This window comes from Chiroxiphia lanceolata, chromosome 2, assembly GCF_009829145.1.
Source record: "Chiroxiphia lanceolata isolate bChiLan1 chromosome 2, bChiLan1.pri, whole genome shotgun sequence".
NCBI classification, from domain to species: domain Eukaryota; kingdom Metazoa; phylum Chordata; class Aves; order Passeriformes; family Pipridae; genus Chiroxiphia; species Chiroxiphia lanceolata.
The window spans coordinates 63246000-63265643 of record NC_045638.1 but is presented as its reverse complement, the minus strand read 5'-3'; the positions used below and the strand labels follow the sequence as shown (position 1 = coordinate 63265643).

At 36.4% G+C, this 19644-nt stretch overlaps 1 long non-coding RNA gene across 1 annotated transcript; it reads right to left on the bottom strand.

Annotated features, from left to right (window-relative positions):
* Positions 1 to 10131: 10131 nt before the first annotated feature.
* LOC116781941 lies at positions 10132 to 15673 on the bottom strand. Its single transcript, XR_004355036.1, has 3 exons — positions 15570 to 15673; positions 13266 to 13399; positions 10132 to 10191 (listed from the first exon to the last, which is right to left on the bottom strand). It is a non-coding gene; the product is annotated as an uncharacterized LOC116781941 (long non-coding RNA).
* Positions 15674 to 19644: the final 3971 nt, after the last annotated feature.

Below are 19644 nucleotides of genomic sequence, written 5' to 3'. Positions count from 1 at the left end.
TGATAAGCTCAAAAGATAAGAACCTTGAAAAAATGCACTAGAATAAATGCACTAGAATAAAGAAGGACCTCATTTTCCTCAAATTCATACTATAAACTCTTTTTTACCAGTCATATAAAACCAGACTGACTTTACTTGTCAACCTGTAAAGTGTGACCATTTAGGCTTTCTAATTCTGGAGGGATTTTTTTTGTTTGTTTGGTTGGTTTTTTTTTTTTTTCTTATTATACATGGAAAAAGCATAAGCCTTATGTCACTGATAACAAGGCCAATGGACATGTGAGCACTTCAGATTTAAATGTCCTTTTTCAATGAAAGGAATTTTACAATGTATCTTGAAAAAGGGATAGTGGGAAGGAAAGAGTTATGCTTATGGAAGTCCATCCATCCAGTCTCTGCAAGGCTACCAGATCTATAAATAATGGAGAAAGGCCCTCAAGCTAGGGATGCCAAATTTAGTATCGTCTAATGAAAAGATAGGAGTAGAGTCCTGAAATCTTTTTTCAATTAACTTCAGCAGAAATGGGGACCTAGATTGAAATGTCCTCAAGTAGCCATTGGTAGACGTTTCTCTAACAATCTTTATAATTTTTGTACAAATAACTTCTTCAAGATCACAATTGAAATGTCTGTTCTTGCTATGCATTTTAAAACCTGATCTGTTTATTCAAATCAAGGCTTTTCAAGTTTTGCTTAAAGTCAGTATAAGAAGGGCAGGGGAGAAACAAATCCTCATCATTACTTTTTAAAATTACTTAAAAGCTACTGGCAGCAGAATAAAGGAATGTCTGGAAGGACCTTTGCAGAAGTCTGTCTACAAAGCAGATTGAAAAAGTGTTTTGTTCTAAATCCTAATCTCTTCTGTAGTCTCAAGAAGGCTAACAGAAGAAGATTGCCACAGAAATGAGTGATATTTGTCACCAGACATCTGCTAAGACACAACCACAATGTACTTTCCCTGATGGGTGGCATATAATGGAGGTTATCCAATGTAATGTTTATCATGAAAACTGAAATCCAGCGTTAAGAAATTTTCTTACTGTAGTTCTTAATGAAAAGCTGGATCAGTTATACCAGCAGGCTGACAGGAAATTAAGACTTGAAAGCAATAGTTTTTAATCCCCGTGATTCCCAGTTTTGCTGTACAGTAAATAAAGTACTGTGATGATAGCATCCAGTGACAGGGAGAACAACAGGGCACTAAAAATATTTGTGCTTAAGCCCATGACTGGTTATCCTGAAATCTCACAAACACAAATTCCTTGTCTGTGCTCAGTCCCACTTACTCTGTGCTTTAGAGGCTGTACCACTGTGACAGTAAATGCAAAGTGATATACTCCCTAGTTTTTAATGTCTTTTGGGGAGATTCAAACTAAAAGAGAGTAGGTTTAGATTAGATATTAGGAGGAAATTCTTAGATGTGAGAGTGGTGAGACACTGGAACAGGTTGCCCAGAGAAGTTGTGGATGCCCCATCCCTGGAAGTGTTCAAGGCCAGGCTGGATGTAGCTTTGAGCAACCTGGTCTAGGGGAATATGTCCCTGCCCATGGCAGGGGAGTTGGAACTAGATGATCTTTAAAGGTCCCTTCGAACCTGAACCATTCTATCATTCTATCAATCTATGTTAAGATCACTTCTACCTCTACCCGCAATGATAGCTTGCAGGCAGGCTAGGGTAGTTTAAATCACGAGTCCCTGGTCCTGATGTTTTACTGCAACAGACACAAAAATCAAAAACACTTTTGTGCTGGTAGTGTGGGAGGTAAAAGAGACAGTCCCTGTGATTATCAGGACTGGTATTTTTAATTTTCTTCTGTCTTTTTCTGCCTCCTTTGAAAAGAAATATACTACAAATAAAAATGAAAAGCTATGTAAAACAACATGCTATGGGCTTTTCTACTTACTACCTGCAAAGGTCCAGGTGGCCAATAATTGTTCTGTTACAAAGACCATCTGAGTTGCACAATGCTGCACTCATCATGGCTAGGCTTCGCGAACGAAGATTTGGGAAGGCGCTATCCACATTTGCTACAGGCATGCTGGTGACTTACGAGGCCAATACGTGACAGACATATCCAATTGCAAAAGGCACAGCAGAAAGACTCCTTAGATGGTGTAATCTGCAAGACACGGTTCTTTCTGCGTTGCCTTTTTTCCTCGAGAGTGATCCTGCGTGTGTTCTCGAAGGAGACAGCTGTGTTATAGATGACGTGTCTCCAGGCCTCCCGATTTGAGGCCAGAGTAGACCAGTTATGGTGATCAATATCACCAAGGCTGAGATGTTGTTTCAGGGAGTCCTTGTATCTTTTCTTCGGGGCTCCTCTCATGCAGCAGCCAGTGGCAAGTTCACCATAGAGCAGGATCTTAGGGAGGCGGTGGTCCTTCATCCTTGAGACGTGTCCTGCCCATCGCAGCTGCGTTCTCAGTAACATGGCCTCAATACTAGCGACAGCTGCTTGCTCTAGTACAGATGTATTGGTCACATAATCTGACCAGTGGATATTAAGGATTGTATGGAGGCAGCGTTGATGGAAGCGTTCTAGGAGACGCAGGTGGTGGTGGTAGATGACCCATGATTCGGAACCAACAATGCTGCACTAGTGCATTCCAAAAAGAAAATGACCCTCTGTAGCCACACAGGTTTCACCAAATGAGTAATACAGCAAAAACTAACAAATATCCCCAAGTCTGATTTTGCAAGCAAGGGAAAAGAAACATGTGAAAGAAAGCAACAGTACTTCATAAAGTTGTGGCCCTTTCCCTTTGTTGCTTTTTCTTACTACTACCATGCAAAGAATTCAACTGGTCTTCCTTAATGCTACAGTAAGTGCTAAGTACCAATAAAACATAGAAACAATTAAATGTTCTGGTATATACAGATACATTGTTTCAAAGAGGTTTGCAGATGAGAAAACATGCAGATGTGGTGCTTGGGGACATGGTTTAGTGGTGGACCTGACAGTGCTAGGTTAATGGTTTAACTCAATGACCTTAAAGTTGTTTTCAGTCTTAATGATCCTATGTTCCTATGAATGTTTTCTCTTTACACTTATGTATACATTTACACAAATATACATTTAATTGTAAATATTGTCTGTTTTACCTTTGTCTCTTTAAGAATTCTCACTGGACCTGAAAATACACAACAACACTAAAAAAGGTGGTGGGGTGGAAAGATTTGGGAGGTGTTTACAGTTTAGATACCTTCTGCTCTAAAATCATTGCTGTTCCAAAGGAGCTAATGAAGTACTGTAATTCCACTAGCTCAGTATGACAGCCATTACTCCCAGCTCCACAAACACAGCATTAAATCTGTGTGTATCCTTGGTGACTGTTATTAGTAGTGCTGGGTGCATTTCACTAGATATTTGGAATTCAGCTAAGAAAATTCTCAATCAGAAACAAGCCATAATAGAACTAAAGATATTACAATCACTCTCTTTCTCAGAAGAAGGGGGAGGAGGGAAGGAAACAATTCTTTCTGTCTAGAATTGTTTGATTTTGATAATCAGAAAATTTCTAAAAGAGCAATTCCCATACAAATATCCTCTCCCTTGACCTCACCAGCAGTGTGTAGTTTTCCTGCATGTTTAGTCATCTGCTGGTGGCTGGGAACAGTATTTCACATAGTTTTACCCTTTAGAGTGTTCATCTACCTCTTCCAGTAACTTAAGTCTAATATAAAGGCATTGCTTACACCTTGAAGGCCAACACTCAGCTGTTACCTACTCTGATCAACATAAATTCGTGTCTGCAAGAAGTCAGGAAGCCTCCTGTATAATAATGATACTTACATTCCCACAAGGAAATATCTACTAGAAATGTCTGACACCCTTTGGTTTAGAGGAAGTCCAGAGACTGGACTCTGGTCTCAGCTGAACACCTGAAATTGAACAGAATTAATTAGTATTAACATGCCTTGAAGTTTTGGATCACTCTGTCTCGGTATCTAACTCGAACTTATTAATGTCTTTCAAGTAGTACGATCCTGGATAAAAGCAGGTAAGTAGAATCTACTTGCTTTATTTTTCCAGACATATTGACATATATTTGCCAGCATTTCATATAAAATAACGTATTTCTGTACCAGCACTCTTACTTATGATTATGCCAATATCACACTTTTTTCAATAATAAACAGATGTTTGATATTTTCTTAGTTACTTGGCGATCTCTTCTTAACTGACCTTCTGGTAATAATAAGTGTATCTTGGATGTGCCTTTATAGTATTGCTGACACCACTTACTGTAACCAGTTACATATATAAGGCCATTCACAAACTTGCATTTATTGATAAATCTCTCTTGGCTGACAGCATTGTTCACACTGAATGTCCAAAGTGAGATTCTCAAGAACACGCAGGGGCTTTTGTTCAACTGCTTGTGAATTCTGGCTAAAATTTTACATCTCTAGCAGCAGTGTGATTCCCTAAGCTCTACAGTAGGCAGGATTATCATTGACGATGTACATTTAGACTCAAGGTGAGATGCAGTTGGCCCATTTCACTGCACAGCATGCAATGTTAAGCCACAGCTGTTGTGTTAGTCCCTTGAAACTGATGTGACAACCCCTTAATTTTTTTCTTGAGAACCAGCCTTGATTCCTAGCAAAGTATAAAGGTGAACAAGATATTTTATATTCTTTCTACCTATATTTTATATCTAAATTCTTCAGCTTGAGCTGCATTCAGCCTGTTTTCCCTTATCTTCCCATACAATTGAATATAGTGCTAACAAAACAATAAATCTGCTGTGTAGTTTTCCTCTAAAAAACTTTTTCAATGGTATCTTATCCAGACCAGGCAATAGCCCTTGTCTTGGTCTGCTGATAACTCCAGATAAAACCATTCTGAAGAACAGTGCTTCCTCTTTGAAACTTCAAGTAAATTTGAAATGAGGCCATTTTTTTTACAGTTGCTTGAGCTTTCAGTTGAAATCAAAGATGAATAACGGCTTCAGACCTCTCCAGAGTCTACTTTGTTTTTGTTTTCACTTTTAAATATGTCAATGAAATTAATTCTGGCTCAAATAATGAGTTGGGACCTTTCTGGTTGCTAGATACTGGGAGAAGACTTCTGAATAATTTTACCCTGGTTTTTTTGCCTTCCATGAACCCCCTTTATTTCCCATGATTTGAAACAAAATATTTGGCTAGACAGAGTGACAGTGTAACCCCATATATCCCACTTATTTTATTCTTTTCCTTTATGGTTTATTCAGGAGCTGGTTCTGCCTCTGGTGAAACATCATCAAAACTCAATTTGACTTCTGGGAAATGGGAATATATTTTTAAGTGGCTATTAATTCCAATGCTGCTCATGCAATATAATTTCCAGGACAACTGGAATACCTTGTAACAACTACTTCTGCTTATGCATAAAATAAAATTTAAAAAATAAAATAAAACAAAGTGAATCCTAGTTCAGTAACTTTGATGTGAATAGGAAACATTTCCTGTGACAATAATGATACATCGATGGGTTTGGAATTTGTACTTCGATTTTTTCTTCTTAGATAGGGTATTAAGGAAAGAGTGTGTGTTTCCTTATAAATGGAGAGTACCAGATGTTCCCCTTTGGACTTTTACATGTAAAAAAATGTTTTCCTTTTGCCCACGGTAGTTTTGTTTATCTAGCTGATTTTGTGTTGCTCTTTTTATTTTTCTCATTTTTTTTCTGATAGTGATGGATAGAATTAGATAACTAGCATCCTGCAACTGGCATATCTTTAGATGAAATTCTCTAGAGAAAAATCAAAGGCAGATGTGAAGAAATGTTACATTTGACTCTGACCAGAGCTCTATGTAAAGAGTTGTGGCTGATCAATACTGGTCCTATTAATTCTTATCCTGGACAGATGATCATTGTTTCTCTTCCTTCCCTAGAGCTAAATTACTTTGAAACAGCCCAAAAACTACTCACAGGAGTAAGTTCAAAGACATAAGAAAATATTTTCTTCTACACTGTCAAGTATAACCCACAATTTCGCAAACTGAATAGAATTTGGCTTTATATTGCACTCCTCATCAGCTCCAAGAACCCTCAAATAAGTTTGACATTTTGAAATATGAGAAGCAAAGGTTGTGCAGTAAGTGTGTAAGCCATTGCTCAGCAATGGTAACACACAAACCTACATAGCAGAACCTGTTTTACTGGGTGATGGAAAAGCAGGGCAACTTTCCTTGTGGGATTCTGCACTTCCACCTGCATTGCTAACTAGCGATAGGCTGCAGGTGGTTCATTTAAACATTTCATTGAATGGCACAACACATCCTTTACGCTGCAATGCCTACATTAAGCATGAGTATTATGCCAGTGAGCGTGACAAAGGAACCATATTAAAGTAAATCTTTAGGTAAATAAAAACAACTTGAGCTTCAGCTGGTGAACACTGCCATTGCTTCACTACATCCAACACAATGCTGTAGATTTGCACCAGCTGAAGATCCGGCTGTATCTTGACATTGACCCAAGCCTCTTTCAAAATTGTGTTAAGTCATTAAGTTTTATATTTAAGTGTGCATTGCTATCAATTGTATTTAAATAGCTAATTTATCAGATCTTTAGGAGTTCTGCTTTGTGAAGAAGGAAAGATGTTTAGGTAGGATTTTCCTCTTACCTCAGCTCTCTAGTAAGCAGAGAAGAAAAGTAAAAAAGGGAAACCACATTCAGTTACAATTTCTTTTCTGCCTTTTTTTTTAATTCAGAAATCAAAAAGTAGGGAGGAAAGTAGCACTGAACACACATTCAGAAAAAAAGCATAGTATCAGATTCTAGTGCCTACCTTACTATTATTTCTGCCTATCCTTGTAAATATTCATCAGCGCTGTCAATGCGTATTTAGAGGATTGCTTACAACCACAGAATCCAATCATGCCTGTAAGGTAATGTCATGGTATTGCAGTTAGTGAAATTAATGTTCCTCTGGAAAAAAAGAGAGGCACATCTCTGCTCTGAATACTGTGATGATTTGGGTCTACATCTTTCTGGTAAAGGCTACCTTGCTTTTAGACAGTAGCTTGTGGCCAATCCACCTCCCTTCTAAACACCTGGAAGTCTATAACAGCAATGAGATTCCAAATGGTACTCAACAGACAATGCAGATATATCCATGCACCTCTCTGAACTCCATCTTTCAAAAAAAAACCCCATTTCATTACTTTTCTGGGGAGAACACAGAAAGATACCACTTTCGGTATAAAGATGCAATAAGTTGACTTTGTCAGCTGCCAGACAGTTGTTCAGTTGCTCTTTAAGAAGATGAGGACAAAAGAAGATGAAGATGCTCAGGGGTTGAGATAGGAAGATCACTTACCCACTACCTTCACAGACAAAACAGATCAAACTTGAGGAAACAAAACTTTTTGCCTGTTTAAAGTTAAGTAAGGAGCAAAGACAAAAACTAAACCAACTTTCTCCCCACTACCTTCTTCCCAGGCTCAACCTCACTGCTTCATTCTCAACTGCTCTATCACTTTCTCTAACCCGAACAGGGCAGGAGGATGAGGAATACACTTTGCCTCTCTTTACCCCTCACACTGTTCCTCTACTCCAGCATGTGGGCACTCTAATGGGATAGAGTCCTTTAAAAACTTCTCCAGCATAAGTCCTTCCCACAGACTGCAGCTCTTCAAGAACTGTTCTAGCATGTGTTCTCTCCAGGGAGTATGGTGCACCAGGAACAGACTGATCCAGCCTGGGTCCCCCATGGGCCGCAGTTCTGGCAAGAAAATCTGCTCCAATCTGGGATCCACTCCACAGGCTGATGCTTTCTTTAGAACATGTCCACCTGTTCTGGTATGGGGTCCTCCATAGGCTGCAATGTGGATATTTGCCCCCTTGTGGTCCTCCATGAGCTCTGGAGGGACAACCTGATCCACCATGATCACAGAGGAATCTCTACACTGGTGCCTGCAACTCCTCCTCCTCCTTTTTTCACCTTACTTTCTGCAGGGATGCTTCTTACATGTTTTCCCTCATTTCTCACACTGCTGTGATGCATTTTTGCATCCATTTTCTCTGAGGAGTCATCATGTTGGCTGAGTGGGCCATCTGTGCCCTGCAGTGGGTTTATTTGAGCTGGCTGAAACTAGCTGTATGTGACATGGGTCATGTTCTGGCCTCTCTTCATATAGACTAACTCTGTCACTACAACCACAGCACCTGCAGCACTGAAAGTGCACATAAACCTAGAAGAGAGAGAAAACATATTTCAGGCACTAATACATTAATTTGATAAGGAAAGAAAAGCTTGAAAGTTTGATGGGTAAAATTTATGAAAAAACTTGTATCCACATTACAAAGGAAAATCTGCTCCCAAACCCAATTATTTGACCAGTTTTTATAGCTGCTCAAATTATTCAAGAAAAATACTTTCCAAACAGGTGCTAACAATAGTTCCAGAAAAAAAAAAAAAAAAGAGACATAGATACTAAAAGTGATTGAAATTACCTCATCAGACTTTAGGCATCTGCAAACCATTCACCTACAGCTGAACTTTTCACTCTAGACACTCTATAATTCAAGGAGATTGTTTTAAGGTGAAATTCTCACCCAATACAGATAGCCACCTAAAGGTAGAATGGAGTCTTCCACTAAATATATTTGTTTATCTCTGACAATAAAGATAGCCTAGCTGCCTATGTTTGGTCACATAAATTTCATCTTGAGTGTTTTATGATCAGATTTCTAGATATTGGGATGCTTAATAAAGACCATAAGCTTGACATGTTAAGACATGCTGAACAAGCAGTACTGCCTGTTCAGTATGAAATGCTGAATTAAGTCATAGGCTAGTGGTAATTAGAGAGTTAGAATGAGAAAGAATGAAAATCCAACCCGTGCTCCATAAATATTGCAAAAAATTTATATAAGCAGAACATTTGTTAAACGGATGAACTTTAAGACCTGGTTTGAATACCAAACAGCCTATTGGTTAACAGATGGCTCTGGTGATACAGGTTCAGCTCCCTACAGCAGTGTGAAAACTCAGACAAGGTCTTCCAGGGGCACAGGTGCATGCTTTAACCAAAAACTTCCTATGTAAAAACTGGAGAGGACAGAAGTGAGTGCAACATTTTATGTTAATAGTTTCCAGGAGGTTCAACCCAACGAAGATGATCCGAAAAGTCAGATGAATCAGTCTCAAACAGGCAATTCAGAGAGGAAAGTATCTTGGGTTTTGTCCTGATTGCAGCCAGGAGGAGGCATGGCCAGGACCCAGAGGCTATTCTATATCACTTTATGTCATTGCTGGGGATGGGGAGAAGTAACTTTCTTCCAGGGAGAAGGGGTTCTACTCCGGTTGAGTAAGCGTGGTGGTGGGAGCTGTCCGGTACTGTCTATTGTTGGGAGGTTTCTGTGTGAATCATTCACCTCTTTCTTGTACCTTCTGTCACTAATATTGTTGCTGTTATTTTATGTTTTCTTATCTCATTGCTGTTTCCAGTAAATTGTTCTTGTCTCAACCTGTGATCTTTGCCTTTTATGCCTTCAATTCCTCTCTGCAGTATGTTGCATGGGAGAGGGGAGAGGGGAGCTGGAGGTGCGTGGGAGTACTAAATTGAAGAATACCATTCCTAAACCATGAAATTTTTACTTTCTTACAGAGCTGAGATATAAACCAGAGCCTTACCTGTTTAGTGCTCCTTAGATCTAGGCAGTTTTGAGTAGACATTTAAGGTTCTTAAGCTACTTTAAAACAATGTAGAGACTTATAGTGTTAGGCAACAGGTTTTGAATGTTTAGGTTGTAGTTCTGCAACTAGCATTTAAGTTTTTTAGCATGTATCTTCTCATTTCTGATATGAAGATGTGTTAGAACTTTTCTGCCTATATAAATTTCTATTTTATATCATACATATTTTTAATGGAAACTTTAAAATTAAATAAGGTGAGGAAAATCTGAGAAATTAGGGTTTCTATCAAACAAAATTTGAGGGTTCTTAATAGAGGAAAGTATACTTGTCTGTCTAGTATTAAACTGTATTTGAATAAAGGAATCCAAATAAATGATATTACTGTACACTTTCCTGAAACTAATTTCACAAGGAGATATGTGTAGGTCTTCACCTTTTCAGTAAGATGTGCATTGACAAGATGAAGACCTGGGTACCATTCTGTGCACCCTGTGCACTCACATTCCCCAGGTTGCTGCTTCCTTACTTCTTCATGTTGCCAGCAGCTAAGCAGACCTGTAAACAGAGATTCAAGAGGGTTTAGCAAGCCATGATAATATGCCAACCTCAGCATGTCAAATGTGGTACATAACTCAGAGTTTACCCTTATACGTATTGCTTCTGCTGTGGTCATAATTTATAATTTTTACAGCACTCGAAAGAATGTTCCTAGGCAAGGAGTAATTCAGCAGCCCAGCCGTTTCATTAGTGCAGAGTCAGGCTGTTGTGTTCAACACAGTTTACCTTGTACTTGCAACACTCTGTAGTTCTCTGGGCAGAATGAATGCTCAAATGTACAAAATGAAATGTGTTACCTTTTAAAAAAATTGTTTCCATAATTACTCACTGTGAACAGACTTAACTCTTATAAAAAACTAACAAAAGGTCCTAATCTCTAAAGCAAGACAACTCTAAGTGCCCATGTCAGTAACATTTATAAACTATTTGCCAATTTGTTGCTAACCAGTCCAGTAAAGGAGTAGGAATCACTCCTTACAAATTACAGTGATTACTAGACCTTTGTTACATTCATAAAAATGCATGTCAAGCTTAAGATATTTTGGATGTAGAAATCTCATCATTCCCTTTTGCAAATACATTTTCCCCTCAAAGCTGGACTCACAGCTGTTCAGCAGAGCCTAAAGTCTGTATAACTGTAGAAACTTCCACTTTCTATTCTGGGTTTGCATTGCTTTGTTTGAAGATTTGTTTTGTACTTATTTTAAAACTTTTCCCACTTATTTTTGTAACTTTTATTGGTAGTATCTTCAAAAACTATGCTCTCCCAACCTGCCCTTTTCAGTGTTCTAAATATAAATGTAGAAACAAAGAAACGCATATTAATAAGTAAAGAAGCACAGGTGTGCCTTGCAGACAGTAAGTTTTTTAAAGTCCTTCCTGAATTCTTGAATCATTATCCCTGCATAATTTATACTCTGTTACTGTGTGCAAACACTGAACCTGGCCCACAAAGAAGAGATGTGAGTCAGTTCAAAAGATAGACCTTGTATTTTCACAGTAGAGGGCATAAGTTATTTATTTATGTATCAAATAATTATTAAAATTTTTGTCCATACTTTCTAATCAATGGACTGTGGCAGAAAGTCAGAAGGTATGTAGTTCATTATTGCCTTTCTATCTCTCTTGCTCAGAGCCAGAGATGTTGATACTATACTGGTTGAGCATTGAGTCCTCTTCATTGTCATTATCGTCCTGTGATTTTAAGACTTTCTCTATGGAGTAAAAAAGAAGGAAGGATACCTGTGAAGAACCTGCCAGATTTGTGTACCGCAGGAAAACAAAGGGAAAATGAGTTCTTTTTGCTAATTGCATTGACTAAAAGCACAACATAGTATACAGACCGGTCCTGAGTACAGGCATGTTGTATAAAGACATATTTTAAAAGACTGCTTCAGACAAGTGACAAAAAGCCCAGAGTCCTTTGGATTCAAACTAGCTTTACTCTGCTTCCCACAAAGGGAATGCATTGGGCATAATATCTGAACTTTATTCTCCAAAATCATTAGATACATAATATACTGAAATTGTAGTATATTTTCTCTTCCCTGAGTAATATTTTGGGAGGTTTTCTCTTTTTCTTCCTTGAAGAGTAATGAGCTCTTTAAATAGACCCACCTATCTCCCCCCCCTTAAATAGTGGGATGAGATATCCTTAGTTACCAGATATATGTCCATAAAGCTGCTCATTTACTCCCATCCTCAAGAGGACGTTTGGAAGTGGCTGTATCTGGCATGGGATAGCCCTGGCCTCTCCTCACAGGAGCCACTCCTGCAACATCACTCTTACTCCCCACAAATCTGGCCATGTATATTTAACACAATGAGCAATACTGAATTTCCTTTTTTGTTATGAAAACCGGAAGTAAAAACTAATGAAAATACTTGAATTGAAAGAAAGGATTTTGTCAAGTTTTCACATAGACACTAAAGATCACTGATGTCAGTTTTGTCAAATAGAAATATTTTGTTTAATCTGTAGCACAACATTTGGGTTTGTGTTTTTTTGGCCTCTACCTACTTACCTATTTATCTGGTGCAATTTTAAGCCAATATTTAGAAACATAAAAAAATTTAAAAATGTGATATTTAAAAGTTGAAAATGTTGAGATTTTTCACAACAGTGATTTGAAGTATTGTATTTTAGAAATTTCAAAATTAAATCTGTATTATTTTTTTCTCTTTTACCATTTTTGTCCCAGACTATATCAAAGTGTAAGGGGAATTTTATAAAGATTTTTCCCCTCTGTTACATAGAAATGACTCATTCTCTGTTTTTCAAAATAGCTAACATTTAAGTATCTCTCTGAAGTCCATATTATGAAATTGCCTTACAGCTAGAGAGAATCATTTTCACCTGAAAGCTGAAAGTATTATCTGTGAGGAAGCTAGAGAGGTTACTACTGAATATAATTCAGTTGCTCAAAATTTTAGTTTTGGTGAATCAGCATTTCTGCTTAAGTTTTTTTCTGTAAAAAGGTGTTCAGCTAATTTTGTTGTTAAGTCATGTCATGTCATATCATTGCTACAACTTCACTGACCCTACTTGGTAAAGCTGTGGCTTCAGAGGGGTCAGATATGCATCTTAAGCATGTTTTTTTGCCAAATGTGGTTTTATATTTCTGACTCTAAACTTTGACTTTACCAAATTGGCTATAGTCATGACCAATTAGAGTTGATGGTGCAGGCATATCTTTTAAAATCTTGATCTTGTTTCTAGTTTAAACCCATTTTTCTTGGCAAAAAAATTTTGTTGGAACTCGTGATTTAGAATACTTGTTCATTTCTGTCATCTCACTTTGAAGTTTTATCTTTATCCTGTGAAATCTATCTGGATATATTTTGTATCTCATCCAGCTTTTCTTTATCCACTCCTCTTCTACTTCATTTAGGTCACCAACACATTAGAATTAAGGAGAGAGCAGAATTACATATAACAGTATGGGAGTATTCAATTAATTTGTTTAAGCTTTTGAATGCATAGATACATATTTGCTTTTTTCTGATGGTTTTCACTGTAGTAGCCTGAAATGCCTGCCTTTAATAATTATTAACTGTTTTTCAGCCGTTACCTGTTCTGGGATGGAATAGCAATGAGCATTACAGCTCTTCCTAGTGGGCTCAGGGAAGCCTGCTCGCAATATGAATAAGTCATCAACAGTCCACTGCAGGTATAGCCAAAATACTTTGTCAGGTCGATAGTTTCCTAAATGCAAACCAAATTATTTTATGTGTGGTTAGTTACACAGTATATTTCTACGTTTACTTGTATTGCTATGGTGCATTTAGCTGACTAATGGCTCAAGAATTTTATTTGCTACTTTCATCCAAAGCACCTGCTCAAGGATTTCAATAATATAAATAATTTCTATGGAATTAACAAAGGAAAAAAAATCCCAAAACAATTTCAGCCACATAAAATTCAATACTTATTAAAAAACACACCATGATTGTTTAATAAAATCACTTATAAAGATCTGGCCAGAAGACCAGTCATTAGGGAGAGCAGGACATATTGATGTACAACTCTCAATGACACTTCAAGACAGATTTGCTGAGGTGAAGGTAAGGTTCTGGGGCTGTAGCCAACCTATCAACACATCCTTGGGCAGTATGCTAAGATGTGACATGGCAGTAACCTTACAGCTGAACAGTTGTGCTGACCATATTGAAGCTGGATCCATTCGGATGTTATCAATGGAAAGATACTGTGGGATGGTTTGCCTCAGTCCCAAAATGACAAAATTTAAGCACATTTTTAAGTCTTTTGCCTTAATTAAGGTCTATGTTATTCTGTGACAGGGCAGAATATTAGCTGTTTATTAGCACATGTTAAAAGATAGACTAGTATAAATTATTATTTGTAAATCTCTAACTTCTTAAAATTTATGCCAAATGAAAAAATTTAATCTTCTCATTTTCAGTCTTGATGTTTCTTCTGCATGATAACTTATACATAAACAGTTTTATGTAGTGGTAATCAAAAATGGAAAGGAATTCAGTACCAGGACATCTTGCACAAGAACATTGACTGGGGTTGTAGAAAAAAATGTGAAAAAAATATACATTTCTTGAGAAATGAGAAAATATGAGTTCCTACAGTAGCTTAAAGAAAATATATGCGAAATATTATTATGACACAGCTTACTGTACAAATGTGTGTCTGTATTCACACACAGTCAATAACACAAAAATATCCTGTCATCAGAAGATAGAATTTTATGATTGTTTTATGACTCTTAACTGAAAACTATCTATGTAAAAATAGTAAACTAAGCATACCAAAATCATTACAGTATCAAGTAGAGAAGTAGAACAAAGGATGTAAGTTCTCTGCGTGATCCTCTACTCAAAGAGCTTAATGCTGCCATAATACTCCATCTGTTTACAGTGACAGTCATGTTAGATTGACACAATTGGAAAAGGAAGTGAAAGTTATGTGGTCCAGCTGGTATAAATTAAAATAGCTGACTTGATCTTAGTTCTTTGATATAAATTAATTAAACTTTATGATTCATATTGGAGGAAAAGTATTTTCTTCAAAAAAACTTCAACGTACTGCAAAGGGTCTCATGTGGAAGCAAGCTGACTTGACCAGAGAGCCATTGACATATATCAGTATAAAAGAAGTTGTCAAATTTAGTGAATGCCTTCAAAAGTAACAGTCAGTCACCCCCTCTATGTAGCCTGGACTCCACCACAAAATAACAGAGGTTATCACATAAAATAAAAAGTTATTTTTGGTTTACCTTATTTATTGAGTACTTCTGCAAGCAGAGAACTCCCAGAGCCCAGTCAGCTGATAGAGAAAATTAGTTTTCTCAATTTATTTGAAAAACATACACTTGACAGTTTTCAAGGTGTGTTTTCAGAATGACCAAAGATTTAAGATTTAACCAACATTTATCTGAGGTGACCTTTCCAGAGCATTCTCAAAAAAATAAATTTGCTGATTTTTTCCTTAAATGATTGTCCTTATTCAGCACTGTTGTAGTCCTGTAAAAAGTAAGAGCAGACTAGAAAATGTTCTGATCTTGAGCTGCATTTGAAAGAATAATCTCAGTGAACACAACAGAAAATTTATTATTTGTTTGAATCAGGAATATAAAATCAGTCCTTCATTTTTTATCCCATATACCTGCTTCTGTAACAGAAAATCACTCATGACTCCAAAGCTTCCCTACTAGTTACTGTTCTAACAAAATCTACTTTTTATTTTGATAGGAGGTATCACTGTACCTGTACAGAAGGGAACCCATAACTGAATTGTTATGTATACTGTTATCAGTCTAGGTCAAATAGATACCAATTGCAGACATTTGCGTGGAGGCAATCATAAGAACCAGCTTAAACCATTTAAAAGCATTCTATCCTACCTGCTCGTCAGAGTCCACTCCACTTCTTTACATCTTCATTGCTGAGAATTAATCCCTGTTTTTCTTTCCTATTCCTTTGAATAGATAATGTATTGGATAAAACATCACAAGATGGCCAGCTTTTACAAGACACATCCCTAAATGAGTAAAGTAACCTCCTCTGAAAAGGACAGCAGAATTTTGATAAATGAACACTGGAGAGAAGTTTTCTAAAAAATGTGGTTCACTGTTGGACTACTGGGAGCAGACTTAGACCACAATGCTTCTAAAATTATGTTTTATTATTCATTACTGGTATAATAGGTCTTATGTATAAAACCTAAAAACATACTAATTTTTGAAAAAATTACAATGTTGTTTTCAATGCAGATCTAGTTTCTAAAATTCTTTGAAAAAAATTCTATCACAGCTAGACAAGGGATTATCTTCATTTTATTTCTTTTTAACATTTCCAGTTTGTACTTATTTTCCCCTGTCCTAATGCATGTATTTTAATCTCTTTGATGTTATGTCTATTTTCACCCAAAATAGTGCAGCCTTCTGAGAAGTATAACTGATAGGGCAGGATGCAGCTGCTTGAACTGTAATCAGTACAAAATGAATTGACCATATTACATTAAATCTTGGTTCATCAGCTAGCATCAGCCCTAAGGTTTTCTCACTGATGTATGAGAAATTATGAAATCTCTTGGATTCTTTAACCCTTTGCATTCCAGAATTCTAGCTGATATCATCAGCTAGAAAGTTTTCATGATGCTTGCTTGAGGGAGCTGGTTTTCAGTATGTTTCTATCTAAATAAAACTCCTCACTGTGGGATATTAGAAATGCATTTTACTTTTCTACTTGCAATTCATATGGTTTTATTCAATTTCTCGTTCTTGAAATTGTATATCCAATATGTTGTGTGGTTGTACTTTGGTATTTAATTCCCTACAGACTAAAGAACTAAACTAGTTGTCTGCCAATTTTCTGACTGAAAAGTTAAAAGTTTAAATGTTAAGACTACTGAACTTCAGGGATACTTTAACTTAATTGAAACAAAATTTCAGGACTTAGTTCCAGGTCATTAGGTTTCAAAGTATATAAAATGCCTCTATGATTTTATGGATAAATTTATATGCACCTATTTTTCTTAGTCTTCCCTATACACACATTTAAACATATGCGCAAAATCACTGCCCTATCAGTACCATATTTTGACTTTCTGTTTTAATGAGAATATTATCTCTTTTGAATCTCTATTTTGGAATCGTATTAATACAATAAGAACTCCTATAACAAAGACACTTATCTACTCCACAGTGTTTTGCATTGATTTATAGCATGTACTGTATCACATAAGCCTGTGCTAAGATTACGTAGGCAAAAGCAAGAACATATAGACTGTCTCTAACCTGGTTTAAAGGCAGCTTATGACAACTAAGCATACCGTAAAAAACAAGTTACTACATGGTCTACTTATGGGAAAAAGAGTTATATGTATCTGTATTTTCACAGTAATCTATCTTTTGCTCTCATTTAAGTTTCATAAATACAATTATGCTTACAAGAGTTTCCTTTGAATTTGAAACAAAAAAGGAATAGCAATACACCTTTGTCATAATGTAATATTTGCATTATGTCTCTACTTAAATTTTATGTCCTATGATTAAAAACTCTAATAGCACAAACAATATAAACTATGAATCACAGAAAGGGTAAAATTGGAAGGGTCCACAGGAGGTCATCTAGTCCAGTTGTCTTGCTCAAGCAGGGTTCCAGAAAACAAAATAATTTTAATCCCTTTTAATTGGTGGAAATTGAAAAAAAAGAAGTAAAGGATTAGTCTACTCTTATTTTTAAGTATAAATTGATCATCCAAATCCCTCAGCAAGTGTGCTGGAACTCCATTTCTCTTTCACCTCCATAAACTGAAGTATTATAGAAGAAGTAAATATCATCAACCACTTCTATTAACATAAAGAAAGCTTGTATTAGAACATGACTATATGCCATGACCAACAACTTTGCAGACAGCTCTAGGGACTGAGAAAGAGGTTGGTTATCTTGACTGTCAGTGGATTGGTAGACAGGAGGCAAGTTCCTGTTCCCACTTGTGAGCATACAAGGGCATTGCCCAAGTAGCTCCCTAGGGAAGAAGGAGACACCGAAGAAATCTATGCGCCTACATGTCCCTACGGTCAGAGTAATTAGGAAGGTCGTAAGCCTGTATAGGACAGATGAGTTTCACGATGTTAAAGGATAGGTAAAGGCAGATAAATCAAGCCTGGATTTAGGTGGAGTGTATCTAGTGCTTAGAAACAAAGCAAATTAATGCAGTCATTGAATGGAAACATGAAGTGTTTTCAGAACTTGTGCTCACCAAAGGGAAAATTTCCCTCTTAAGCTAAGCAATGGGCCTGTAGTATTCATCAACACTGGCTCTTTTTCACATGCTATATTGTATTTTTTTGAATTAATAAAGTAGAAAAAGTAGGTCACAGAGTGAAACATTTGCACAGAAAAAAGTGTCATGTAAGTAACGGGAGATTTTTTTGCTATAGTCTGAGGTCAGCATGCATCTTGCTGAAACAGCTCAGAGTGTTTTATAACCACTCTTTTACCTGGCATATTTCTATTTTACAATGATATCAGCGTATTGTATTGATATAATAATGATTCTTGAACAGCTTTTGTACCTCTAAGCATCGTATACCTGTCCAAGGTTTCCACTTACAGGGAATCTTAATTATTCTATGAAATTAACAAAGATCTAAGTAATCTTATCCAGTGAAAGTTCAATATCACTTGCAAAGCAGATCCTGGCAGCATCAATTTGCAAAACTCAAGTAGTGCAAAATCAGCTTCCGTTATATCTTCCAGGATAGATAAAGCAACAGTTAACACATTGAAAAGATTAAGTGAGTGTATTGGCCAACTTTCAGTAATTACAAGTACTTGGAAAAAAAAAAGAGGAAAAAAAACACCACAAAATGAACATGATCTCCTTAACTAAGGAATATTTTTCTGGGTCAGGCAATGTTGAACTAAGTATAACAATGTATAAACTAAGGACTCATTTATCTATAAGTTTACTAGTGTCTATTTTGCCAGAAGATATTTTTCATCATATAGGTATAGAATACATAATTTTATTTTTAAATAAACTCTAACTAGAAAATAAACTGACTACAATGTTGAATGGCTGTACTGATTAAAAGCTACCATTCTGAATTACACTTCTGTGTACAGGGAATATGAAGGTGAAGCTTCCATATTGATTCTATTACAGAATTCTTGGAAGCAGAATTTAAGCCATGTGCTAATCCTGCATCACTGTAACAAGGTAAAATATGTCAGACTTGCATGGAACAAAACCAAAAAAAAAAGCAAGTCTCTAGTAATTTCCTTTCCTAGAATATGGTTTAAAAGACTCTGTGACACAAGAAAATGTATATAAAATGTTAAAAATACTACAATGGAGAGGAAAAAAATATAGGCAGACATCTCATAAACAGGATAATGTCTTCTAGTTGGTGTAGTATGCTATAGCTGTATGGTAACAAGGTATTTTTGCAATCTACTTTTCCTTAACAATATTTAGGAGGCAGATAGAGTCTCTGTTTGAACATTTATGCTGTTTAGGGGTATTGCCTGACTCTGTCGCTGATAGGAGCTATAAACACCCAGTGTGATGATTAATGTTATCATGTGCCAACAGTATGCCTGTTTATATGGAGATGTTACAATATTTTGTACCCTATTCCTTTAAGGATAATTTGGATAAAAGTTTTTGAGAACCTAATAGAAGTGAGATGCATACATCAAGGAAGTTTAGGATAAGACAAATGGTCAGTTATTTGAACCAGAGTGTTAAAATAGTTGGACATGAGGCAAACTTCATTCTTGCTTAGAAAGGAACTTAAGTAAGAACTTGATGGCACTTTAAGACAAAGATGTTATACAGATGTATTTAGCCAAACACAATATATGTAATATTCTTTATGAAATACTAATTAAAAAGCAGTATTAAGAGTGGATACCTTGGAGAATCTTTTGCTTTCTAGATTTATTCATTCCAACTTGAATCTGTGT